At 35.3% G+C, this 27834-nt stretch overlaps 1 pseudogene; it reads right to left on the reverse strand.

Moving 5' to 3' along the window:
• Window positions 1-18848: 18848 nt before the first annotated feature.
• Window positions 18849-26437, reverse strand: LOC149560127 (cytochrome P450 monooxygenase 76AD94-like; annotated as a pseudogene).
• Between the last annotated feature and the right edge of the window lie 1397 nt (window positions 26438-27834).

Consider the following 27834-nt stretch of genomic DNA (forward strand, 5'->3'; position numbering starts at 1 on the left):
CTTCTTAAGTCACCGATAGAAAATGCTTGAATACTTTACGTGTTCACACATTTTAAAAAATCACCGAGGCTTTGTTGAAGGGATTCGTGTATTTTAAGTTAAATGTGTGTGTATATATATATATATATATATATATATATATATATATATATATTTTTTTTTTTTTTTTTTTTTTTTTTTTTTTTTTTGATGAATTCATAGTTATTTTTTATTAATAAATAATATACTTAGAATACAATTCACAAAAAAGGGCTGGGGGATACAAGATCACTCCCGAGAGTTCACATGGCCGAAGCCATAATCAACAACTATTCATCAAAAAAAACATATAAAGCAACCCTCAGGCAGCTAAAGTAGTGCCAACTAAGGGGGGTGGTTCATCCCAATTATGAAATCTCCAATCATCCTTGGGATTGGCAGGCAGGCTAGGAATAGTCTAGTCGTCAATAGCGGCATTAGAGTTCTGGTCAACATCCTTTGTATCAGGTCGCTAAGGTGAAATAGCTAATTCTGGGCAAAAAGGCCACTTCCCAAAAACCATTGCTGAGGGCTAGGAGGAAGGGTCGAGGACCAACCAGGTGGCATGAGGCGAGGAAACCGAGCGGTGCCTCTATCCACCATCGCCACTATTGGGAGAGCAGTGGTAGAGGCCTGCGAACCTGGAGTGTGTGTGCGGCGGCCTAAAGAGTTGCGCCTCTAGTGGTGGCCTCTAGGTGTCCACGGATCAACCAAGGCATTTGGAGGTACCCTGGCAAGAGTACAAGGGGCATTGCCCCAATGATTAAGAAGCCCTTGAAGGTGGGCCACCTCCAAGGCCACCTTGTTTGCTTGCACTTATATCTGCATCATTACATTATTACAAATGCATGCCTTAGTGTACATAGCAATATTATTATCAAGAAAATTGTGAGCGAAAAGAACACCATTTTTATCTTTCCATGAAGTGAAAAGGAAAATTAGATAAGGAAATTAATGTGTATTTTAAGTTAATTAGATAAGGAAAATTAATTTAGCTTTGTAAATTAAAAGTTGATAGTTGTTATTTTGTGTTCAAAATTAAAACTATTTAGTTTTATAATAGATAAATGAATAAAGATGGATGTAGATTTGAATCTTAAACATGTTTCTAAATTTGAATCTAATATATGTTGACAACAAAAATAGTCAATTTAGGGAATGCTAGTAATGCTGGAATCAAACTCTTTCATTGATATCTTTTAACAATATCTTTTGTCATTAGAGATAATTTTTTAATGCAAAATTGTGAATCTTTATAGATTCATTTGTGAATCACTACTCATGAATCACGTGCCAATGAGTTGACTCAAAAACTACTCCTGATAGCAATATCATAATTTGACTTGTAGAAATGTCTCTTAGTTATCAATTGATGAGATTAAGAGGAAGCGGCTTAAACATTACACACTAAGCTTAATTCCTAGACCAAAATTGTTAAATAGTCAAAGTTGACTTTTAGTTTCCAAGCTTAATTCTTCTATCAGTGTGTGATGTTTAAGGGTGGCCGATTAAGAGGCATTATAATAAATGATTTATAAGGTACAACACTTGGCAAAGGTTTTATGAGTGGGGCTACAACAAGAGTAGGTTCAACCAGGGAGGAAAATACTTAGTTAAGTGTGTTGAGTTGGAGTAGTACTAGGATGAGTGTGTTGGAAATTTTCTTAGTGCTCACCTTGAGATTCATGGCAAGGGTTTAACCATATACTATGTACTATAAGTTGAGTGGTTGTATCGAGTATTGACAGATTGATCTTTTGGCACAATGACAACCCCACTCTAGCAAGTAGTGTCAGAGCTTGGTGATAGGTTTGAATCCTCAAACACTTGAAAAATGCTAAATTGGAGATTGTTGGCAAAATGTTTAGTGCACCAATCAAAATTTCTGATAGGTGCTTAACCACCTCCTATGTACTATAAGTTGAGTGCTTGTATCAAGCACTAAAAAATTAGTCCTTTTGCACAATGACAACCCCACTCTAATAGAGTTACCTTAGGAGATCTCGATGCTTCATCTCTATGAGCATCACCCAGATCTAATGAGTGCTAAGTATTCCATTTATTCTCATGAGAGATGGATTCATATATGAACAACTATGAATCATGGGTCAATGAGTTTGACTCAAAAGTTGCATAGCTAAATCTTGATACCAATATCACAATTTGACTTTTTGTGGATATATGTCCTACTTATCCATCAATAAGCTTAAAAGATTTCTACTGAAGGGTTCATAAGGCACAAAACTTGGTGAAGATTCTACAAATGGGGTTGTAAGTAGAGTGGGTTTAACCATGGAGGGAACTTCGTGGTTAAGCACAATTGAGCTAGAGTAGTACTAAAGTGGGTGACCTCCAAGGAAGTGTTGATGTGTCACCTCTATGACCATCACCTAGATCCAATGAGTGCTAAGTATTACATTTATTCTCATGAGAGATGGATTTATGTCTAAATCCCTACTCATGAAACATGGATCAATGAATTTGACTCAAAAATTATACAGTTAAATCCTGATAGCAATATCACAATTTGACTTGTTGTAGAAATATTCCCTACTTATCAATTAATGAGGTTAAGGGATTTATAATGAAGGCTTCATAAGGGGAAAAAAACTTGCTGAAGGTTTTGCAAATGGGGTTGCAATAAGAATGTGTTTATCCATGGAGGAAACTTTGTAGTTAACAGTGCTCGAGCTAGATTAGTAGTGAGATGGGTGACCTCCTGGAAAGCCTTAATGCTTCACCTCCATGAGCATCACCTAGATCTAATAAGCTCTAAGTGTTCCATTTATTCTCATGAGAGTTGGATTATTATGCGAATTACTACTTATAAAGCATGGCTAAATGAGTTTGACTCAAAAACTACAGAGCTAAATCTTGATAGTAATATCACAATTTGACTTGATGTGGAAATCTCTCCTACTTATCAATTGATGAGGTGAAGGGGATTTATAATGAATTGTGCATAAGGCATATCACTTGGTGAAGTTTTAAAAAATGGGATTTTGAGAGAATTGGGTTTAACCATGAAGTAAACTTCATAGTTAAGTGTCTTGAGTTGGAGTAGTGCTAGAAAGTGTGAGCTACTAGGAAGGTCATGTGCTTCACCTCTATAAGCATCATCTATATCTAATGAGTGCTAAGTGTTACATTCAGTCTCACGAGAGATGGATTTATATGCAAATCACTACTCATGAAACATGGTCAAATGAGTTTGACTAAAAAACTACACAATTAAATCATGATAGCAATATTAAAAATGGACTTATTGTGGAAATATTTCCTACTTATCAACTGATTAACTTAAGGGGCTTTCTAATGAATGGCTCGTAGGGAAGACCACTTGGTGAAGGTTTTTCAAATGGGGTTGCAAGAAGTGTGGGTTTAAACATTGAGAGAAATTTGAAGTTAAATGTGCTTGAGCTAGAGTAGTAGTAAGATGGGTGACCTCCTCGGAAGACCTAGTGCTTTACCTCTATGAGCATCATCTACATCCATTGAGTGAAAATGATTCTATTTATTCTAATGAGAGATTGATTCATGATTCAATCACTACTCATGAAACATGGGTTAATGAGTTTGAATCAGAAAATGCACACCTAAGAGAGCTAGTAAATAGCTCCGAATGGAAAAATTCAAAGGCCCCCTAAACAAGAGTTTAGTTCTACGTACACTAAGAGTGAGAAAAATCCCACCAAAAGGAAGAGCAACACCCAGATACTAGGAACAAGGTAGTACCTAGCTCATCTAGTCCCTCGCATATCTCAGATACCCCGGAAGTCCTCCCTTCCCAAAATAGAAGTGGGGTAGAGGATATCACCTCCCCCATGAAAGAAGCTCTCAAAGGAAAGGGGAAGAAACTGAGACATAGCTATGGACAGAGACAAAGAAAGCCTTAGTTGGAGAAGCTAGAGAATTTGATAAAGGAGCTTGTGGATAACCATATTGGAATTTGCTAAAAATTTGACACCTTGGTAGAATTCACCAAGAAGGTCATGCAGTCTGTTGTAACTACTCTCTATTTTCTATAGGTAAACAAGGACGAGAAGGATATGGGAAAAGAGAGTGAAACTACCCTCTCAATCTACAATTTCCTAGCGGAGGATTGGTTGAAGATGCTGCTTGATAAACTAATCAAAGAGGAGGGGGTGGCTTTGAATAGGGAGGAACCTGAGGAAAAGGAGGATGAATGGGGAGAGAAAGCAGGCAATTAGACCCTAGTTCTTTGTTTCTTTTTTATTTCCTTATGATTTGGATCCCATTGAACTTGATGCCCTATGGGGTTTTTATTATGTATATGATCATGAAGTGGACTAGTAGCAGCAATAAGTTTCCTTTCTGCTAGTATAATTTTTCTTATTATAATGCTTGTTATGGATAGGATTGTTGATGAGGGTTACTCTTTTTTGGAGCTAGTCTTTAATTGGTTTTTGAATTATAAAATTGGTATCAGTTAGATAAGTGGGAGTTGGCTTATGACTATTCTTCAACCTTTTTGTACTTCAGGGTCATTCCCCCCTTTCTTTTGGCTGCTATCTAACAGTTCAAAAACAATATCACAATTTGACTCAATGTGGAAATATCTACTACTTACCAATGAGATTTTCTTGTACACTTCTATTTATTGAATCATTTTAAGAAAAACCAACTTGTACTAGTATTCTATCATATTTCTTAGTGTTTATTTTTGTAAGGACCCTTTAAAATTTTCTTAATGTCTTATTTACTCCCTCTATTTAATTGTCTATTTGTGGGTGATAGGCTAAGGAAAAGGATAAATTGGTCAACTTTTCTACAATGAAAAACATGTTATCAAATAGCTTTTACGTCCAAGTAAAACCCATTGAAAAATCCACTCTAACACTCTACTAAGGCTTTGAAGGAATGGGGACTAGTTGATACATTCCTGCATTTGGTGCCTTCCATTTAGCCTTTTTACAAATAACACAAGTAACAACATTTTTTATGACATCTACATGCATCCTAGGCCAAAATTAGTGTCTTCTTACCAACTTGATGCAAGAATGTCTTGACCACTTTGGAAATCTTGGATCAAGTAGATTTCCTTTCTTTTGTTCCTGTGTCCAAGGCATGTTGATTTCCTATTAGTTTAGATAATGTATAGGTTTGGCTTTGGCATAGTGTCATAAGACATCTTGGTATTCTATGCACTTTGGATTCCTTTCCTGAGACACATTTGGAACTATCCTTTTATCCATCGAAATTAATTTGCTTCTTTAATGGGTTCCTAATTTCCCCTTTGGGGCATGACATATAATTGGTAATAAATTGTCTAATAGGTAGAATAAAACAACTATAACAAGAAAAAAGATGACAATAGCATGAAAAAACCAACACTGTTGTCCCATAGTCTCACACTAATAAGTACAAGCTAAAACAAGTGCCACTTAGTGGCTAAGTACCTACCTTTAAGTAGAAAGAAGAAATTAAAATAGAGACAAAGAAAATTATTATAATTTTTCTAATTAAATTAAAAGTAATAACTTTATTCTATTTAGATAGCAATAATGATAACTCAAATTTGAAGAAAATAAATTATAATATTAAAAAAATTAAGTGATGAATAAACTCCATAATTATTATTAGTTGTAAAAACAACTCTCTCTTTTTTTATGAAGGTCATCCACAAACAAGTTTTAGGTACCTGATACGGGCCCACGCGTGCTGGAAACCTCTTTGGCTAAGAGCCAAGGGCTAAGGAGTATCCACGCTGCCAAATTCGCATGGGGCATGATCCAGACCTTTCTTAAGTTTAATTATAATATTTAAACAATTCTTACTTGTAAGTTATAAATAAATAAAATATTTATTTGTATTATTTCTTAATCTTAATTTTATTTTATTAATACATTTTTAACTACATATGATTAATAAAAATTAGATTTGACCTTTCTAGTTTATTATTTTTAAGAATTAAAATGTGAAAAAGAATTACTTTTTGAAATTTGAGGGAAAGAAAATGGAATGGTATGATGTTTGGAAAAAGTGGTGAGAATATTGTGAAATGTAGATAAAGTTGTTGTTTGATAATTTCCTATATAAAAGTCAAGACCATTTAAGCTAATCACATTAGTTATAAATAATTTTTATAATAAAAAGTTTTAAAGTTTTTGTATTTGTATTTTAAAAATATGAAATTTATTACAAAATAAGAAAAAATATTAAAAGTGATTGCATCATGTATGATTTTTAATTACTATAAGAAAAATAATAAATAGTGATTGGATCATACAATTTTTAATCACTATAAGAAAAATAATAAATAGTGATTCGATCATACAAATTTTAATCACTATAAGAAAAATAATAAATAGTGATTGGATCATTCAATTTTTAATCACTAAATAACCAAAATAATCAATTATCACAATAGTACTTAGCATAGGGAAAGTACTAATAAAAACTGCAATACGTTAAAAGAATTAAGCTTTTTGGTCTACTATATTGTTAAATAGTGTTCATCCCCCTGCACAACCATTCTTGTCCATTAGAGAAACATTTTCTTTACTCTTCTATAGAAAATTGAAGTCATTGAGAAGATGAAAGAGTGAGAATCTGAGTTTGACTATATACTTTATATTTTTTAAGTATTAATTTTCAATGACTAAATGTTATAGAGAATGTTTTTGATGTATTCATCTAGCAGGCTAGACACTGGTAAAAAGTTGCCTCCTACTATCTAACCAATCTCTTTTCTAGTCATACAAAACATCAAAAATATCTTAACATTTAACCCTTTAGCATTAACCTTCAAAACACTAGTATCCACTTTACTATCCTTAACATTAATAATATGCTACAAAATGATCATCGGCTGATATTACAAATGCTTCTTATAATACAATTATATTTTATAGAGAATGTTATTGAGTTGGGGAGCCAGGTTATTTTAGCTTGTGCCTTTTTTTAATAGGTAATAATGTGAAGCTTAGATTATTTATTATTTATGTTTTATTATTGTTTATTTAGAATTAATTATTATTATGTGTAAGTTCAAGTAGACTTGAACCAAAGGCCTTAAGAGGAAAAATTATGGTGGTGTTGTTTTTATTTAGCTCTCCCTTATAATAATGATACTTATTAAATTAAGATAGGTCACCAAAATTAAATGTTTTCCATCTGCTCTAATCCTTTTATCTTTATTATTCTTCATTGTCAAGACTTTTTGAATTAAGAAAACCTACTAATATTGAATGTCTTTCAATTTATCCTCACCAAATAAAATCTTTCTAATTTAAAATAAATCACTAACATTAATAGTGATTGATATTTTGAAAAATTCTCATCCATTAGAAAAGTATTTGCTTGAGTCTTCCAGATTCATTGTTAAGAGGAAAGAGTGAAAATATAGGTTTTACTATCATCAAAATGTCCTTTATATTTTGAAGTATTTATTTTAAATATATAATTGTTATAGAATTGTTATTGAGTTGAGACAAGTAGCTAGTGGCAAATGTTGTTGATATATTCAGCTTTTACTATTTTAGCTTGCCTCTCTTTATCAAGAGTTTTTTTTTTTTCAATAAAAATATTTCATTAGTACTAAATAATTTTAAAATACTAATGTTTATCTCTATCTTTTCCTTATAGTAATGATACTTGCTAAATTGGATTAGGTCACCAAAATAAAATGTTCCATTGTTTTAAATTTTTTGTTTAAACTTCTCATACATTTATATATATCTTAGATGATAACACATCAAAATTCAATCTAGCATTATAGGATGGGTTTTATAATTTTATGATTCGAAAATAAATTTTTTTTGGGGTTTATCTAAAATAATTACAGATGAGAAAACAAATAAAAGATAAAAGCATGTTAGTCATAATATCATTATTGGTAACAATGTTCCAAATGCAAAGAATTATTTATTTGAGCTTCTAGCAATGATCAAGCGGCTTACTAAATGGCTTGATGAGTCTTCAAAACTTCTCCCATTATATCCTTGCTTTCACCAGTTTCAAGTTTCTAGTTACATGCACACAATCATGAATTTACATCACAAAGCATTCACATTCTAACAATTTTCATGTTCTTTCATTACATTTTGATCTAAACAACAAATTCTAAACTTTCACTTATTCAAATGACTAATCTGAAAATGGGTCCTATTAAAGAAACTAATATAAATTCAAATAATGTATCTAGATTATAAACAAATCAAAACATAAAATCTTTGATTTAAACTTATCTCATCACATACACATAATAACAAAACCCACCTTGTCATGTGGACAGTCTTAGGGGAGAGGTTGCAACGTTGTATTTTGATCCAATTGATCACTCTTTCTCTCTCTCCCTCACTCCCTATTCAATCTAATGAACCAACTAGATCTGCTCTACATTTTAATGTCTCAAGTATTGCTTCGTGCTCTGACTTGCGAACTTTTCAAAAATCTTATTATGTGGTTTTCCACCATATTTTATCAAGTGGACATTTGATGTGACAAAAAGGTTTGAATAATGAAGAATCTTCCTCTCTATTTGCCAATTCTCAAATAACCACAAGTTAGGGTTCTTCATAGAATATTGTCTAAGCCATGTGCCAGTTACAACCACTGCACCAATATGATACTCTAAACCTTCACCATCTATAACCGAGTGATCCAATTTTTGTTTGGATTGGACACAATGACACAAATAATAATGTGTCCCTTCTTTATTGTCTTGAGGTACAAGAATAGCAAAAACATGGCCTGCACTGACAAATTTACAAAATGTGGTCATTGATTTAGAAAATACTTAGGTAAAAGTTATAAAGTTACATATTGAAATTACAAAGATATATAAATATATATATTACTAGGTTGCACTAGATCAAACAAGCGGTCAAAGTCAATAGAAAAATCCATCTCTACCATTTCCAGTGCTTGTGGGGGATGATAGGTTCTAATTGGGTCCAAAACCCTTATATCACATTTGTCCACCCATTCAATTGACTCACACTCATCCCAATTTTCCTCTACACATGATGGACAATAGCATGTCATTTTTTGTGTGTGGATACTCCATGAACCTAAATCAAAGCTTCTAAAAGAGTGCAACTCACTTGATCCTATTAGTGTGCAACAATTCTCATATGGTACAATGTTAGTATTATCTATCAACCATAGACTCACCTTCCTTACTTGAACCCATTATAGCATTACACCACTGGATGATGGATTTTGTATGTGTCAATATTGCTCCATCTTTGTACTTTAGTTCTTCATGAGCTAAGGCTCTCTTGATGCATGTGCCTGTACCATTGTGCTCTCCCTTTCCATGACCAGCCTCTATGAAATTCCACATATATTGAATTTTATACAACCTGTGCATCTTGCTCAACTAATATCTATGCATTCTTGAATTGAGATGCGCAATTGTCTGACCAAATAATGTGTTGACGATATGTCATGCCCCTGTTAGCCAAATCTCCATAAAATAGTTGAAAACAACCATGTACAAACTCTATAAAATATGATCGATCATCACTAATGTAAAAATGGTACTCCCTCAAAATCTTCCAATCATCCTCTGTACTTGTAGGTGAATGAATAAATGTTATATGAAAAAATATGAAAACCTATTGAGAAGTATAATACTTTGCGTGCACCTCATTTTGTGGTTGTAGTGTGTAGTTCTCTATGAGGTCTACAACCAAAACAATGGTATTCAATGGAAACGTATCCTTGCACAACTTGAATTGCAAATCTAGCCATTGAGCTCTATGTGTATGCCTTGCATACTCGTAAATAATCTTTTCTCAAAAAAACTTCATAAACTCATACACTAGAATCTTTTCAATGACTAAATCGCATCTTTTACCATGTTTCCCATCTTTTAAAGAATATGTCACTATTTTAATTTTTTTGTAATCTACTATTTCATTTCCAATTGCATGTGTCCTATCCATATGTTCACAAGTTGATAAAAGTTGCAAAGAACCACAAAATAAGCATGTACCATCCATGCATGATGTCTTGTAAAATTGTTGGTTGTCCCCTATTTCACATAAAATGTTGGATATGAATTCCCTTGAAGATCTTGGTAGCTCATTCATGTCACAATCCTACAAAACAAACTTAGAATGCAAAAATACACATATATGCCTAAAAACATCAAAATGATTAGAAAATTCAAATTGTATCCTACAAAAAGTTGTGCATGTGTGATTTATCTTCACATAAAAAGGGTTTGAAAATATTACTTATTTGCTAATATATGAAGAATTTCCAAAGGTCCTATTTCAAGACAAACGAGGGATCTTAAATTGAAAGAAGCTAAGTATGTAATTTGGGATGGAAAATTGTTTTAAAAAGCCATAGATGGCACTTTCCTCAGATGTGTAGACAAACAACAACAACAAAAGTTGTTGAAAATATTTCATGATGAAGCCTATGGAGGGCATTTTTCATCCTTAGTCATGGCTTTCAAAATATTAAGACAGTGCTATTACTAGCCCGAAATTTTCAAGGGTGCCTATTCCTTGGTGAAAAAATGTGAAAAATGTAAGATGTTTGTCGAGCCTCCTTAATTAGTTGCTCTACAATTAAGACCTATCATCATTGAAGAAAACATACTAGTTAGGTTTAGTGCTCCCATCAAATTAGTAATGGACAACACAACCTATTTCTCTTCAATTGAGATTACCAATTTTTGCTTTGAGCATGGAATCATAGTCAGTCATTCATCTGATTATTTCCCACAAGGAAATGGTCAAGCTGAGTCTAGTAACAAGAATTTGATAAATATTGTCAAGAAATTGGTATCAGTTAATCAAAAGACTTGGCATAAAAAAATTCATGAGGCATTGTGGGTAGATAGAGTAACACTTAAGAGGGCAATTGGCATATCTCCTTTTGAATTAGTCTATGGAACTAAGGATAATCTCCCATTACCTTTGGAATTGGCTACAAACAAACTTAGAATAGTGATTGAAGATGATATCTATAAAGATGGTTTAGAAAAGAGGATTTGTACTTAAGTAAGCTTGAAGAGGAAAGAGAAGAAATTGTAGATCACATCACACAACACCAGATGTGAGTAAAGAAACTATTTGATAAGAAGGTAAGACCATGAAAATTCATGGTAGGAGACAGTGTGTTACTCTAGGATAAGTGAAGTGCTCCAGAGGGTATGCATAAAAAGTTTGATACCTTGTGGACAGGTCCATTCATTATTCATCATGCGTTCGAGAATAATTCTTTAAAATTGGCTTATCATGATGGTGAAGTGCTACCTTTGACCTATAACGGTCAAGATCTAAAGCTTTATCAAATTTCAAACTGAGAACAGGTAACCCCTATATTGTATTATAGTTACATTTAGTTCCTTTCTATGTTTTCCTAGTTAGTTTTCCTTCCTCGCCTTTGCTTCCCTATTCTTCCCTATTTTAGTTTTGTTGTGTTGCCACCTTTTATTTTTGTGAAACCAAATATTTTAAGTTCCTTACTTGGTTATAGTCTACCCAAGTCCCCAGTCAAAGCCAAATATTGCCCCACTTTTCACCCTGTAACCATTTTGCAAAACTGGAAAATTTTGTGTCTTAGTTAAGCTTAAGTTTGTCTGGGTCTAGTTTTAATTCCTCTTAGGTGAAAGATTCTCCATCAAATTTTTCATCTTTCCCTTCCCTCACATTTTATGGCTAAGTGGTTTTTCTTGATGTTGTGAGTTTATAGGTAACTTAGTACCTAATTTGGTGGGGATTCTTACAACATGCAAAAGTTATTCAAAAAGCTAGGCTTGTTCACAGCTTATCATGATTTTGATGAAAGAAGGAAGCTTGCAAAAAAATGAGCATCAGCTTCTCCTCAGTGAGTTTTCTACCCATGAAGGCAATTTCCCACAAAGAGCAACAAATGAGGCTTATGGATTGATGTAAGAAGATAATGAGCTATCTAATGGAAAATCCCTATTTTCACTATGATATTCTACCTTAGGAGACATTCAAGATTCATCATAGTGCTTAGAATCATCTTAGGCAAGAAACTCAAAGTTGACTTCTCCTCGACAGGCTTTCGACCCATGAAGTCTATTTTTCGTGAAAGGCAATTGTAAAGGAAAGAAATGAGAAAGTGGGCCCCCTTTCAACTTTCACTATCCCTTTAAGCCTTTTTGAACCCAAAGGAAATATTAATGCAAAAGAAAAATTTTAAAGGAAAGCTTGGGCGAAAAATGAGAATCGTCTTCTCCTTGACGAGTTTTCAACCCATGAGGACAATTTTCCGCATTCAAGAGAAAATCAACTTTGTAACTGGATTGGGCCCACAAATTACAAAAAAAATCTTAAGATGATAATGGAAACAATCTAATCGTTATGAGAAAGGTATACTAAGAAGAATTTAATTAGGACGATATTTCCTTATAGGGTATTCTATTCATAATTCTTCGAAACTTAATGGGAAATAGAAAAGCAAGTATGAAAGAAAGGAAAGTTACTATTAGGTCAATGGAAATAGTGAAAAGACATTGAAATATCTATTAGAGCTCCCACATTTACCATTTCAATAGATTTATCCTTTAATTCATTCGTGTGGCGTGAATCCCAAAGATCAACAGATGAATTAAGACTCCTATATAGATGGAAACATAATAGTTATTCAAACTACCACTTTTTCTTGAACTATTATTCTATTAAATTGCACAACACTTTCAAATAGCTTGTATTTGCAAATACAATATCATGTTCTTCATCTAGATTCAAAATTTCAATTTACTTCATTCTCAGACAGAATGGCAACCAAGTTTGTGGGTTTTGATGGGCTAAATGGAATCAAGTCCACATTGCAGAATTTCATAGATACTTCACTCTTTTTTTATGATATGCAAGATTTCTAAAGGAGGTTGAAGTCAGAGCCAATTCATCCCATAACTAAGAAGCTCCGAGGAAGTGGACTAGTTGAAGCAGTTGATTTCCCTATGGCAATCCAAGCTCTAGAATTGATTTATGAATGTATAAATCACTATAATCTGGATACTAGACAAAATGTGTTACCTGATCATACAATATTAATCTCCATTGATAGGCAAACTACAATGAATTTCCTTCGAGTTCCAGAACGGGAGGAGTTTTTGGATTTGACAGTAGGACGAGTAGTCTCTGAGTTCTTCATAAAGAAGATGGTGTGGAGGAAGGAAATTATGTAATCCTAGTTTCAAAAGTCGTGGAGCACCAAGAGTAAGGTCCCCAAAACTCTATTTGGTACTAATCTCAAACCTTAGATTGTAGACATTCTAGTTCTCCTAAACATATTGAAAGGTGAGGTAGAAGCTCTAAAATTTTTTGAACAATATTTCTTTCTGGTACAAGTTATTTTCTCATATACGTAATATATTGATTGGGCTCATGACATAAGTGAAAATCTTTCCAATGCTCTCAATGTTGCAAAGCTCTAAAAATACTTTCTATATGTCTTCCTTTCTAATTCACATTCTAGCATCTCCAAAGTTATGGTCCAGCCTTCCAAGAATAGAAAACTTCCCTAATGATGTGAAGTGTTATGAGTTATATCCATGTTTGCAATTAGAAAATAGTTATGTAGAGTATGTCAAAGTTAATGACGCATTCATAATGAGAATTTGTAGGGAACTCAAAGCATGCCTAGAGGGGAGATTCAGTCTGGAGGCAAGGGAAGCTATTAGTCAATTTGGAAGCTATTTTATCTAGTTCTCATCTTTCTCATATTTACATCTTGCAGCTTTCGATGGATTCCCCTTGAAGCTCCCTAGGTATTTGAGTGACATGATCGTGCTGATAGAGATCGTGAGGCAGGTGGTCCAAGTGAATATGCTAAGTGGAAGCTTGAAGAAGAAGGGATATGAGTTCCCTATGAAAGTAGGAGCTTACAATTGTGAGTCCCAATCTAATGCAAAGAATATGCTCGAAGTGTTCGAGATGAAATACGAATTAGAGATGTATGAGGTCTTGAGACCCATGTTTGATCTGAATGGATATGCTAGGGATGTTTTGGAAATTGGGAGTGTGATCAAACACATTACCACTCTTGAAGACCATTAGGCAGATTGTAAACATGAATTTGAAAGTTGAGATCATGCTTTCACCAAGCTCACAGTGGAGCAAATAAAAACATATAACATCAATCTTAATGTTGAAGGATTGGAGGATGATGGGCAATATATATATATAGTAATACATATCTGACTAAGTTAAGAAATAGTTCTATCAGTTAAGAGCCTTATGAGGATGTTGAGGACTATTTAGACACTATGATGGCCTGAATCATCAAAAGAACTGGGAAGTTGGTCGAATTGACAACCAAAAGAAGCTAGAGTAAGGGCACAACCACTCAAGCTTCTCCAGCAACTACAACTCCCTCTTCCTCCCAGAGTACTACACCAAGCATAACACTTGCTATCACTCAAGGATTGGATCAACCTTCAAGAGTAGGTGGCCAAGCTCCAGAGAAGAGCATTCCTATAGCTAATGCATGTCATGATGGCTCCCTCCTAGTTATTAGAACCCAAACTGATGCTAAGGAGAAGAAGACAGAGGAGACAAAGGATAGTGTTGTTACCTCAGCTCTGTCTCCTCATGTCACACTAGTTCCCTCTCCTCATGTTACACTAGTCCCCTCTCCTCATCATAGCCTAATTTTGCTAGTAAGTGATACACTTCTGCAACCAAGTGGCTCCCTAGTATAGATAGTAGATTTTGGAGATGGAAAGAGTAGTAGCAATGAATCTATTGAATCTGATGAGGCAATGAAGAGAACCTCAGAGGTGGAGAAAGGCCAGAGCTCTTCCAAACTCATTTCTCAGGCCCTAAAGAATCCCTTCTCTTCAACTATGATGACAGTCACTCTAGTCAAGAAGAAAATGTTTAGCATAGATTCACTTGGGATGGCATCCAAGGTGATAAACATTGATTCTTGGTTAGAATATACACTAGAGAGAAAGAGGAAAAGTAAAGATGAAAGTACCCCCACCAAGGATACCATATCCCTTGCAGTTCATTCTGGATCTACATTAACCAAGGTAAAGAAGTAGAAAAATTTGTCTATACTTGGGCAAGATCCAGAAATAGGGCACCTAACAATGGAGATAGCCAAGCCCAACAAAGAAGGAAGAATTGAAGATATGACTACTGATGATTTTACTCTACACTCGGTGGACCTTGGAGAAGCCAAAAAATACACCAAGGTTGGCTTGTGAAAGTCAACCAATGAAGTAATTAAGAGACAATTGGAAAACTTGAAGTTGTCAAAAGCTAGAATGAAGGTTGAGATAGAAGAGTTGAACAGATTCATTAGACAGTTGGTCACTCCATTGGCAACTATCTTTGGAGTATCAATAACAAGAAATCCTACTACTGTTGAAGTTCAAGCGCATATCTCCCAACTCCCAGAAGATAGGCACTTTGGCCAAATTGGTAAATAATGGATTGGGAAGCTCAAATTAGAGGGAGTTGCTATTATAGAACAAATTGGCAATGTCATCTTAAGATTAGAAATAGAGAAGGATAACATCTTAGCAAATATTAGTACTTTTGTCAAAGAAAGAGCGAAGAGTGATGATTGTATCTCTCTTCTGAAGATGGTCATTCAAATGAAGGCAAAGGAAGCCATTGAAGCAAAAATCTTTCCAAAGGGAGATGAACCTCTATTTGAATGGCTTCAGAGCATGCAATTCAAGTTAGAAATGATCTTATTAGTAGAAAAAGGACTTAAGGAAATAGAGGATAAAGTGAAGAAGACCCAAGATAGAGGATTTGAACTCATGACAGGACTACATACAGATTAATAGACTAGTGGCTAGGGGAAAGCATTCATTGGGATAAATGTCATGAAAGAGAATTTCTCCAAATTTTTAGATAGTCTAACTGATGTCTCTTCTAGTAATCAAAATAGAGTTGTGGAACTCCAGAAACTCGGCAGATGCATACACGTGGCCACAGAGGAATTGCCAAATCAATTGAATGTTGTAAAGGAGTTGGCCAAGGAACATTCTAAGTGGCTCTTGAGATACACCAACATACACATGCCTAGGCATGAAGAGCTAATACCAATCATAGGTACCGCTAAGGCCTATAGAATAGAAGTAGAAAAGGGGAAGAAGACGAAGTGATTCAGATTATGCCTGCTTTTCACTTTCTTATGTAATTTTTGCAATACAAAAATCTGGTTTCTTGCCATTTGTCATTCTTTGAGGACATGAACTAATTGAACTTCTATTGTAACGGTCATCTTAGAATCCTATATGTATGAAATTGAAAGATTAATAAAAGGTGAGCAAATTTTTGGTGTGAAGTACTTGATGTTGTAGAGTCAATTGAATGGTATTTTGTATCAACTATGTTCTGTTCCATTTCTATTAGTTGTTAGTTATATGTTTTCTCTTTTGTCTAGATTGAAGCAAGGAAAGAATAGAGTTTCATTCCCCTATTTCAAGGTAGCGAACAGATGTGATAAGTAGTGGCATTGCATGTTCCAAGAGGAATCCCTTAAATATTTTTCCCTTTAGCCAACTTTTTCTTCTTTGTAGTTTAGATCCTAGTTAATTCAATTCATTATTAGTTTTTATTCTATTAAGCTTTGTGAGTTCATAAGATGTGTGGGTTCATAAACTTAATCAATTCTTTAGAAATCTTTTTCTGGCTGAGTTAGATCCTATTTAGGTCTAGCTCGATTTTACCTCTTATGTTCTCAAGACAAGAACACACCCCCATATTAGTTATAGGAATAAAGCATAATTCATTGCAAATCTACCATAGGGAGTTGTACCTATTAATTCAGAGAAAGGCAATTCTATTTAGAAGTGGCTTTTCAACTACTTGTTATCAAATATTGTTCATAATTTGGACGTTCAAGAGTCATAATAAAAAAGAAGATCAAATCTATTTAATAATAGACATCTAAGGGATCTAGGATTTATTTTAGTGGTAATTAATTCACTCATCCCCACTCAATTACTCTTATATTTCCAATAGTGCCACCCTTGAGGAGGCCCGATCATTATCTTGAGAGGAAGAATGAGCTTTGGTAGTAGCATTGGTTTTACCTTTCTTGATTATGGTGGTCCATCCTTAATTTTTTGTAGGCTCAGTGAGATTAGCATCTTTTGGTGCTTGCTTGTTACACTTGAGAAACAGACAATTTCTAGTCTTCTGCTTAGTAGACTGGCAATGATAGAAAGTGTTCAAAAGGTTCAAGTAAATAACATTCTGGGTGAATGTGGTATTACCAATTTGGATATCTATTATTTCCTTGATGTCTTGAGAGAGGTCAACTTCAACACAAACCCTATGCTGGGGGCGATCATTCAAAAAATTATTTAGTTCAAGGCATATAACCTTGCTGAAAATTTGTGCAATGGGCTGCAAGAATGATAAACATGGTATAGGGAGCCTAGGGAACTTAACCCATACCAAAAATTTGAGCTTACAATCATCAGAAACAACAAAGTCTTAGAACCATTTCTAGAACACCAAGAGGGATGACCTAACAGACCACGAACCACAAGAAAATACATGTTTGGTGTAGCTAGGGTTAGAAAAGTAGAACAAAAAAATCCCTTCATAAGGCTTTGAACACCTTCTAAGCGAAGGCCTTGAGGTGTTCAAACCTTGGAAACCCACTCTCTAAGCATGCTTTCAAATGGAATGTAGCCAACAAAATAGCATATCAAGGTCTGTTACTCAAGCCATGCACATGCATAATCAAAATATTTTGCATTGAGTACAATATCAAGAGAGGAACTACCTCATGGAACACCTCAGCCACAAAATTGTGTGGATATTTTCTTAGAGGAGTCATTAGTGTCGGAAGTAGAAACTCCAACACCAACATCACGAGAATCAACTGTTGGGCCAAAGGTTGAGACCATTATAACCTAAAACAATATCCTATAGTAAAGCCATATTTTGAAGTATTTATTTTCAATATATAATTGTTATAGAGATTGTTATGGAGTTGGGACAAATAGCTAGTACTAAACATCTTTGATGTATTCAAATTTTACTATTTTAGCTTGCCTCTTGTTATCAAGAGTTTTTTTTTTGAATAAAAAGATTTAAGTAGTAGAAAATATATTTTATATAGTAATATTTTTTCTTTAGCTTTTCCATATAGTAATGATACTTACAAAATTGGAATAGGTCACCAAAACCAAATGTTCCATGCATTTTAAATTTGTTGTTTTTAATTATTCCTCATTGACAAGATTTTTGAAATTAAGAAATCTCACTAAAATTGAATGACTTTCAATTTATAATAAGTCACTAGCATTAAAAGGTTGATATACTTTTTTTTAAAAAGGAACCTCTTCATTTTGTGCTAGTTGTGGATAATCTATCTAAATTGGCCAAACCATGTTAACATCTCTAATTATTGTATTAGTATTTTTAACTACAATTCTTGAGGTTAAAGAGAGAAAGCAAGCATTTTGAGAGTGATGTCCATGAGACACTTTTAGATATTTATATTTAATATATCCATACTAGTGTAAACCTATTTTAGATTGTTTCTTAATCTAGAAAAAAGTATTTCTGCAATGTCATTCAAACATTAAAAAAATAAAAAAATCTGACATAACTTGTAATAATCACTATAAATTGCTAAAATTTGATACTGCTTTTCATATTTAAATAACACATTCCCATTTATTGGCATTGAGATTTGATCAATGAATGGGCAATCTTACAATAACAATGATCTTCAAGAAATTTGAACTTAACGACCACAATTCAACACTACTTAAACACAATATACCTAATATTATAAATATACATATATAATGAAAACAAAATATTGTAGCTTGCTTTAAAGACTGCATGAATAAAGTGCCAGGGCAGCAAGTTCTGTAACATTTAACACTAAAACTTGAGACCATCTCTTAGAGTAGGAATGGCTATAAGTGGCACAGCTTTTAACCAAATCTCTCAGACATATCAATGCCTGCCTCATTGTCCAGAGGAATGGACCAAGTGAAAGCTTGTAGCAATGATCCCACCACCAAGTGAACCAGTCTGTGTGAAGAATCAAACTATTACAGTCACTGATTATTAATCTCCTATCATAAATGATTATTAAACTGCTGAAAATAAATTCCCAGCTAATATCGAAAAATAACACAACTGCAACTTCACTTAAAATACGAAAAGAAATGCGCAACAGAATCAACACAATATTTTCGGACAAATTGTCCCTGGAAAAACCCCTAAGGGAAAACCAGTTCTACAGATGAGAAATTATATTAAACTTCAGCAAATCAAGAGATACAAAATTCCTTGCCTCACACTGGCAGAACTTCGACAACCTCCTAATTTCTCCCGCTGATATTTCTCACTGCTATCCCTGCGCTAACACTGTGCCCTTGCTAACACTGCAAGACTGTTTGCTAACACTGCAAACTCCTTCTCCAAAACGCTTCTTTTTTTTGTGCCCTTGCTAACACTGCAAGACTGTTTGCTAACACTGCAAACTGCTTCACCAAAGCTTCTCTGCAAGACTGTTTGCTAACACTGCAAACTGTTTCTCCAAAAGCTTCCTTGTTAACACTGCAAGACTGTTTGCTAACACTGCAAACTGCTTCTCCAAAAGCTTCCTTGCTAATACTGCAAGACTGTTTGCTAACACTGTAAGACTGTTTGCTAACACTGCAAACTGCTTCTCCAAAAGCTTCCTTGCTAGCACTGCAAGACTGTTTGCTAACACTGCAAACTGCTTCTCCAAAAGCTTCCTGCCTTGCTCTCCAAATGCCCCCTAGACCCCTTTTTATACTACTCTCATTGGTAAACCAACGACCGAGATTAAATCAAACCAATGGCTGAGATTAAGACAACTCAAAAGCCAATAATAGAATTGGTTGCAAGGTGTCCAAAAGGGAATCTCTAAAATTAGTAAATAATAACCATTTACTAATTTTTGGCAAGTGGACAAACAGCTGTCCAAACCACCCATAAATACAACCGCTATTCATAGATAAGGACGAACAACTGTCCAAGCTACCCATAAATAGTGCTGCTATTTCCGGGTCAGAAACAACAGCTGTCCAACTAACAATAATTAACACTCCCTCTTAGCGAGGAAGTTGTTCTGCATGACACCCATCTTATCTCTGAAGAAGATAAATTTGGCCTTTCCCAAAGCCTTCGTCAGAATGTCTGCTACCTGCTCATCTGTAGGTATGTATTGTAGTCGAACAACTCCCCTTTGTACACAATCTCTGATGAAGTGATATCTGATATCTATATGTTTAGACCTATCATGAAACACTGGATTTTCAGACAACTTGATGCAACTCTGATTGTCACAATGTATCACAGTAGTCTCAACCTTCTGACCAAACAAGGCTACTAACAACTTTCGAAGCCATATAGCTTCACATGTCGCCAAGCTAGCTGCTATGTATTCTGCTTCTGCTGAACTTAGAGCCACAGACTTCTGCTTCCTACTGAACCAAGATACAACTCCTGATCCCAAGCTGAAACCACACCCTGAAGTGCTCCTTTTGTCTGTTGTACTTCTTGCCCAATCTGCGTCAGTATAGCCTATCAACCTGATACCTTCACCTCGAACATATCTGATCCCATACTCGACTGTACCACACAAGTAACGTAGCACATGCTTAGCCGCTATCCAATGCATTCTCTTTGGTTCAACCATGAACTGACTAAGAGAGTTTACTGCAAATGCTATATCTGGTCTAGTGTTGACCAAATACAAAAGCGTACCAATCAACTGTCTATATAAAGTGGGATCTACATCTTTCTCCTTAGATGTATCGTCATGCTCTGTGCTCACCTCCGGAACACCTGTCACAGTCTCACGAAGCAATCTAAGTGCTCCATGATGAATATGGCCCATCCTCCTATGCCATAGCTCTCCAAGATCTCTAGGATTATTGTTGCTCATAAGTGCCTTAGGAGTATCAAACTGCAATCTATAAAGGTGACCACTCCTAACTCCAATAGTTATGGGTGATTTCCAATCCTTGTGCTTAATCAACACATGTGTCCCTCTAAAGAGTACATTATACCCCCTATCCTGAAGAACAGATACAGAAATCAAATTCATACCTAAGCCCAGCACATATAACACATCATGAAGAGGAATTATCTTTCCATTCTCCCTCTGAAACTGAACAGTCCCTTTCCCAACAGGGTTGAGTTTGGACAAGTTTCCCATAGAAATCTGGATGTTGGTGTCCTCCTCCTTGTAACTGGAGAAGTACTCTCTAACTCCTGTCATATGAAATGACGCCCCACTATCTATATACCAAACACACTGTGAGGTTGAGCTAACCATACAAGCTATGAGTGCAAACTCATCTTCCATTCTACTGGAGAGTTCTTCTGCACTTGCTGAAGCTGCCACCTGCTTCTTACCCTTTTTTCTCTCTGGGCAATCACTGACATAGTGGCCAAACTCGTGACATCCAAAGCACTTAACCTTAGAAAGGTCCTTCTTCTTCTTTTTACTTTGTGAATTTGATCCTTTGCTAGATCCCTTCTTTGCTTTCCCTTTACCCGCTAGGGCAACGTTCTCTTGTTCCACCTCATTTTTCTGACTCTTGTTGGCCCCATTGACAAGACTTAGTCTAAACTCCTCCTGAGTGAAATCAGTCCATAGTCGATCCCAACTCGATAAAGTATCTCGTCCACTGACAACTTGAACAAATACACTCCATTGTTTAGTAAACCCATTTAGGGCTATTCTCACTAGCTCATCATCACTAGGGCTATCTCCAACAGCTGCTAACTCATCCTTGACAAGTTTGAGCCTGGTGAGGTAACTTGTGACGTCTTCTCCCTAATTCATCCGGGTATTCTTTAGCTTCTCTCTGAGAATCAACTTCCTGTTAGTGGTAGCATTCTGGTACAGATTTAGAATGGCGTCCCACATCTTCTTTGCTGTATCTAGCTTCGAGATATGTGGAACAATATGATCCTTGACACCATCAAGGATAATCCTCCTCGCTTTGGCATCGTCCTTCCTATATGCTGCAAGCTGTTTTGCATCCATTGGTACAGGTACACCACTGGTAGCATAATCCTTGATACCATTCTCTTCCAACAATAAGGAAATTCTGGCCTTCCAGACACCAAAATTTGAGGCACCATCCAATCTATCCTGATCTCTCAAACCAGCTGAAGCCATCTCAAGGGTTTAAAGAAATAATAAATCTAAAGAGATCAAAATTTCTTTCCTAGGGCAAAACTCTTCTACCCTTAACAATGCTCTGATACCATGTGAAGAATCAAACTATTGCAGTCACTAATTATTAATCTCCTATCATAAATGATTATTAAACTACTGAAAATAAATTCTCAGCTAATATCAAAAAATAACACAACTGCAACTTCACTTAAAATACGGAAAGAAATGCGCAACAGAATCAACACAATATTTTCGGACAAATTGTCCCTGGAAAAACCCCTAAGGGAAAACCAGTTCTACAGATGAGAAATTATATTAAACTTCAGCAAATCAAGAGATACAAAATTCCTTGCCTCACACTGGCAGAACTTCGACAACCTCCTAATTTCTCCCGCTGATATTTCTCACTGCTATCCCTGCGCTAACACTGCACCCTTGCTAACACTGCAAGACTGTTTGCTAACACTGCAAACTCCTTCTCCAAAACGCTTCTTTTTTTTGTGCCCTTGCTAACACTGCAAGACTTTTTGCTAACACTGCAAACTGCTTCACCAAAGCTTCTCTGCAAGACTGTTTGCTAACACTGCAAACTGCTTCTCCAAAAGCTTCCTTGCTAACACTGCAAGACTGTTTTCTAACACTGCAAACTGCTTCTCCAAAAGCTTCCTTGCTAATACTGCAAGACTATTTGCTAACACTGCAAACTGCTTCTCCAAAAGCTTCCTTGCTAACACTGCAAGACTGTTTGCTAACACTGCAAACTGCTTCTCCAAAAGCTTCCTTGCTAGCACTGCAAGACTGTTTGCTAACACTGCAAACTGCTTCTCCAAAAGCTTCCTGCCTTGCTCTCCAAATGCCCCCTAGACCCCTTTTTATACTACTCTCGTTGGTAAACCAACGACCGAGATTAAATCAAACCAACGGCTGAGATTAAGACAACTTAACAGCCAATAATAGAATTGGTTGCAAGTTGTCCAAAAGGGAATCTCTAAAATTAGTAAATAATAACCATTTACTAATTTTTGGCAAGTGGACAAACAGCTGTCCAAACCACCCATAAATACAACCGCTATTCATAGATAAGGACGAACAACTGTCCAAGCTACCCATAAATAGTGCTGCTATTTTCGGGTCAGAAATAACAGCTGTCCAACTAACAATAATTAACAGTCTGTGTGTCAGTGGAACCCCAATGCATATCCTCCTTCCTGCTCCAAATGGTACCAATTCAAAATCCTGGGCTTTGTAATCAATGTTGCATTCCAAAAACCTATCTGGATTAAAATTTATGGGATATTTCCATAGACTAGGGTCTCTCCCAATGGCCCATGTATTCACAACCACATGCGTATTCTCTGGAACCAAATGCCCACTAATCTCACATGACTTATCTGCTCTTCTAAAAATGAATTGGCTAGAGGGTGTAATGGAAGATTTTCTATGTCTTCCTCCTCCATTCTTCTCTTCAAAACCACAACATTATCCAGCTCTGCTTGGGTTTTCGTCATCATTGCTAGATTTCTCAGAAGCTCAGCCATTGTCCACTCAATTGTTGCTGAAGATGTGTCAATCCCTGCAATAAACATGTCCTGACAAAACAAGAATTTGAGAAGTGTAAATCATAGTGGCAAATTATAGAAAAATGGTGTTAAGAGGAAACAAATTATTATTATAGGAAAATAAATCTCTGATTTGTTGCCCAGATTTGATTTTCTAGTTTTCTATCATTTTAAACATTAATGGTATCAATATTGCAGATTTGTATTTTTATGCTTTTATTGCCAATGCTTCTGATCAAATTATATTTTCTTTAGTCCTGAAATCTTATCGAACTCTCTGTCCTAGTGGTATATCATAAAATTTAATGAGAAAATGGCAACTAAGAACATACATAAACAAATCTCGAAGTAATATTCTGATACCAATATATACTCTAAAAATCTTAAATTTCATCGGCGTCAACTTTTTTAAATATAACGGAGGGAAGCATTGACATGAAAAGTAGCAGTACAATTACTTTTAGTATAAGAAATTCAATTTTTTTTAAAAAGAAAAATTCAAAATGAATCATAATTTGAATGCCGACCTATTTAATTTAGGTAAGGATCTATAATGATAGAAGGTCACAATATGTTTTAACTAAAACGTGAGTGGTTGGCACCTTGTAAATACGTGTAGATTCTAGGCATCTCTTTTTAATGTATCATCCAAGGCTAAAGAAACAATCCCTAAAACTGTTTTACCATTAAGTGTTTGCACTATAGGCAAACGAATTAGCATTTCAAACAAACTCATATCCCAATTCTTGAAACACATCGATGGAAGAGCATTAAAAATATATATATATATATAGTTAACAAATAAGAAATATTAATATTAATATTAAACATTTCAAAATTTTGTCATTATGCAAAAGTCATGTCTATTAAAAGCTTTAAAATTTGAACATTATGGGACTCAACAAAAATAAGTGATGTCTATTAAAAACTTTAAAGTTTGGACATTATGTGACTCAGCAAAAATAAGTGATGTCTATTAAAAACTTTAAAATTTGAACTTTATGGGACTCACCAAAAATAAGTGATGTCTATTAAAAACTTTAAAGTTTGGACATTATGCGACTCAGCAAAAATAAGTGATGTCTATTATTTTCAACTTTTAGATACGAGCAAACTATACTTATTAGGTTTAAAGGTTTATTTTTAAGAAGTTGATTCTTGTATCTTAGTAAAGTAGGAAACAAAATTGATATAGAATAAATCCTACTGTTTTCTTTTTAAATAAAGTTGCTCTTATTGAAAAATATCAAGAGGTACTTTTTCTGGCTTCAAATTTAATTTGATGGAAAAGGTTAGAAGGGTAGAAATTATCACATAGATTGTCCTTTTTTGTCTGCTACTTGTCAAACATCTTAATTTTTCAATTTTTTTATCTTTAATATTTATATTCAGTTAAATTTAGACCACTAGTTTCAATAATTTTTGGATATTAAAAATTGAAGTTCAAACTGCATAACAAAATTCAAGAAATCGCGACTCAAAAGTAATCCTTAAAAAACCATGTAACGCCTTGTAAAACATTTTTCAAAGTTGCAACATGAGACCTAAAGACCTAATATAGCTTACAATAAGTATCAACAATTTGAAGATTACAAATACTGATATGCAGAACTGTTGATATAATCATAGATGAACGAATGGATAAAGTGAAGGAGAAAATGAGAAATATGCACTCGACTCCTTCCTGTTTCTTTAAATTTGATAACTGATCAAGAGTGTTCAATGTGTATAGAGATTCTTACTCAATCTAATTTTAAAAATAAATTATAAAAATATAATATCATTGTTTACTAACTTTTCATAGCCTACATGACTCTATTTATTTAAGAAAGCATAACTATGCGATTGAGATTTTTGTTTGCCTCAAATTATTATGATGAATATGGCTTACCATCATTAGTGCTTTGACATTCTCCAGAGTAATTAGTGTGCCATATTCTCTCAAGCCAAGAAGTACATCAAGAAAATCCTTCACTTCATTGTTGTTGAGATGTAAACTAACCCTTTGTGCTAGTTTCTCCACAATGATTATGTTGAACATGTTATCAAAGCGTTGGGCCAGACTGTTGGCTTTAGCATTCGGCCCCTGAAGATCAAATCTCGCCAAAAAAGGGAAAAGGTCAAATAAATTTGGAAGCCCTAGCAATTTGAGAACTTCTAGTACGATGCTCCTAAACTCTGCAGCTTGTGCAGAGCCTGTTTCAAACAACTTTTTGCAAAAATCATTTTACCCATAATGCTAAGTGAAATCATAAACGTCCTTTCCCCAATATTGACACTATTTCCCTATTCACAATCCTCCATGATCTCATCAATAGTCCTAAACACCTCATCTCTTCTCAAATGTTGTAGATCTTTCTAAACAAACGCCATTGAGAGCCATAAGGACTCCATACTAGACTTGTGCCGTGGTAGGTCAAAGTCCTCGCAGCCATATTCACTGGCCTGCTTGAAATGTCATTGCTCTTCAGTACTTCTCTTGCCACAGTTGGAGATGAAACAATAAATGTTGTCTGAATACCCAATTTGATGGTCATTAGAGGCCCATGTTTCTGTGCAAGCTTGAAAAGAGATTTGTGGGGTTTTTCCACAAGGTAAAAGATGTTTCCAATGATTGGCCATCTGGGAGGTCCCGGTGGTAATGGTAAGGATAAACTCCTCTTATTCTTCTTCAAGAAAATGATGAATATCAGAAGGATAACTGTAGCTAAGGAGCATGATGATGCAATAGTGATTGAATCCATGACTATCTAGTAGCAGAAAAAAAAATCTCACCCAACTTCTGCTCAGCTAGTACGTAGGTGAGCCGAAAAGAATTAGATGAACTTGTGCTCAAGTGGGTATAAAGGCATCAATTATTGGACCACCTACCCTTCCTGTGTTGTACCCGAAACAATAAATTTAAAGCTGTACGCCTCAAATACAAAATGGGATAGGGTAATGTCCCTATACTAAAGACAAAACAAAGTTAAAATCCAGATTGGCACTCAAACCTTCGCACAGAAGGTGCTTTACTTGAACCTACCTAACACCTATTATAGGTGCCAGTCTGCAGAACACAAGATCAGGGCTTGCCCTTTGGCCATGCCTAGGGTCAAACCCTAGCCTAAAGCAACACCTATCAAGCAGGTCGAAGGAAAAAAAAAAAGAATGGGTTACTGTTGGGCGCAAAGGCAAGCTTGCCTTGAATCCTTTGGCCCCCAATCCATCCTATGTGGCAGTTACCATGATTCCTCCTGCTTCCACTGAAGTGTCAATGCTTGCTAGCATGGAGATGCCAACGGCTTTTGTTGCACTTGTTTCGATTTTGTAGGTTTCAAACCTTGCTGGCTCGCAGGGGATTAAGGCATCTGCCAGGACCTCGTCCTTGGTTGGGGCTTGTTCTCCTCTTGCAGTCTCTTCCATAGTACCACCAGCAACAAGGCGTTCTCGCAGTCCTCCTAGACATGCGGAGATATCAGGGGTCAAACGGCAAGCTATAAGTCCAGAGGATTTCCCGTCTGACTTTCACCCGGTTTCTACCTTTTTGTAGAATAGTTACTCCTCTCTAGAGGACAAGGATGATATGGAAGAGTTTTCATGAACTTCCTCTCTTGGAATGTTCGAGATCTTAGAGACCTCCCCAGAAAATTCTATGTCCGAGATACCCGTCATAGACTTGGGAATTTAGATTTTCTTTGCCTGCAAGAAGTTAAGATTTCTGGTTTCATGCTTTCTACTGCATGCCGCATCATTTGGCAGGATAGCGTCATGTTTTCTTCTCAGCATGAAGCTGGCCGAGGTGGTGTAGTTACTCTCCTATCACCTCGCCTTCATTCTGCTATTATTTTGCATGGTTCTAAACCCACACACCATATTATTTGGCTTTTTCTTTCCATTAACAATCATTCTTTTGGAGTCATTAATGTTTATGCCTCCAATGATGCTGTGGAAAGGGCGCAAATGTGGGTTTGGCTTGCTGACAACTTGCCGCCAGCTACTTGGGTCCTGTGTGGGGACTTCAATATGGTTGAAGTGGCCTCTGACAAAGATGGCATTCTACCTTTCCGTTGGACAGCTAGGGAAAGAGAACCCTAGTTTTACATGCATCATAAATTAGGCCTCTTTGATCCCAATACTAGTCGCCGTCATGATAATGGGG

Source organism: Cupressus sempervirens, chromosome 4 (genome assembly GCF_028749045.1).
Source record: "Cupressus sempervirens isolate cs-2001-9-10 chromosome 4, ASM2874904v1, whole genome shotgun sequence".
Taxonomy (NCBI): domain Eukaryota; kingdom Viridiplantae; phylum Streptophyta; class Pinopsida; order Cupressales; family Cupressaceae; genus Cupressus; species Cupressus sempervirens.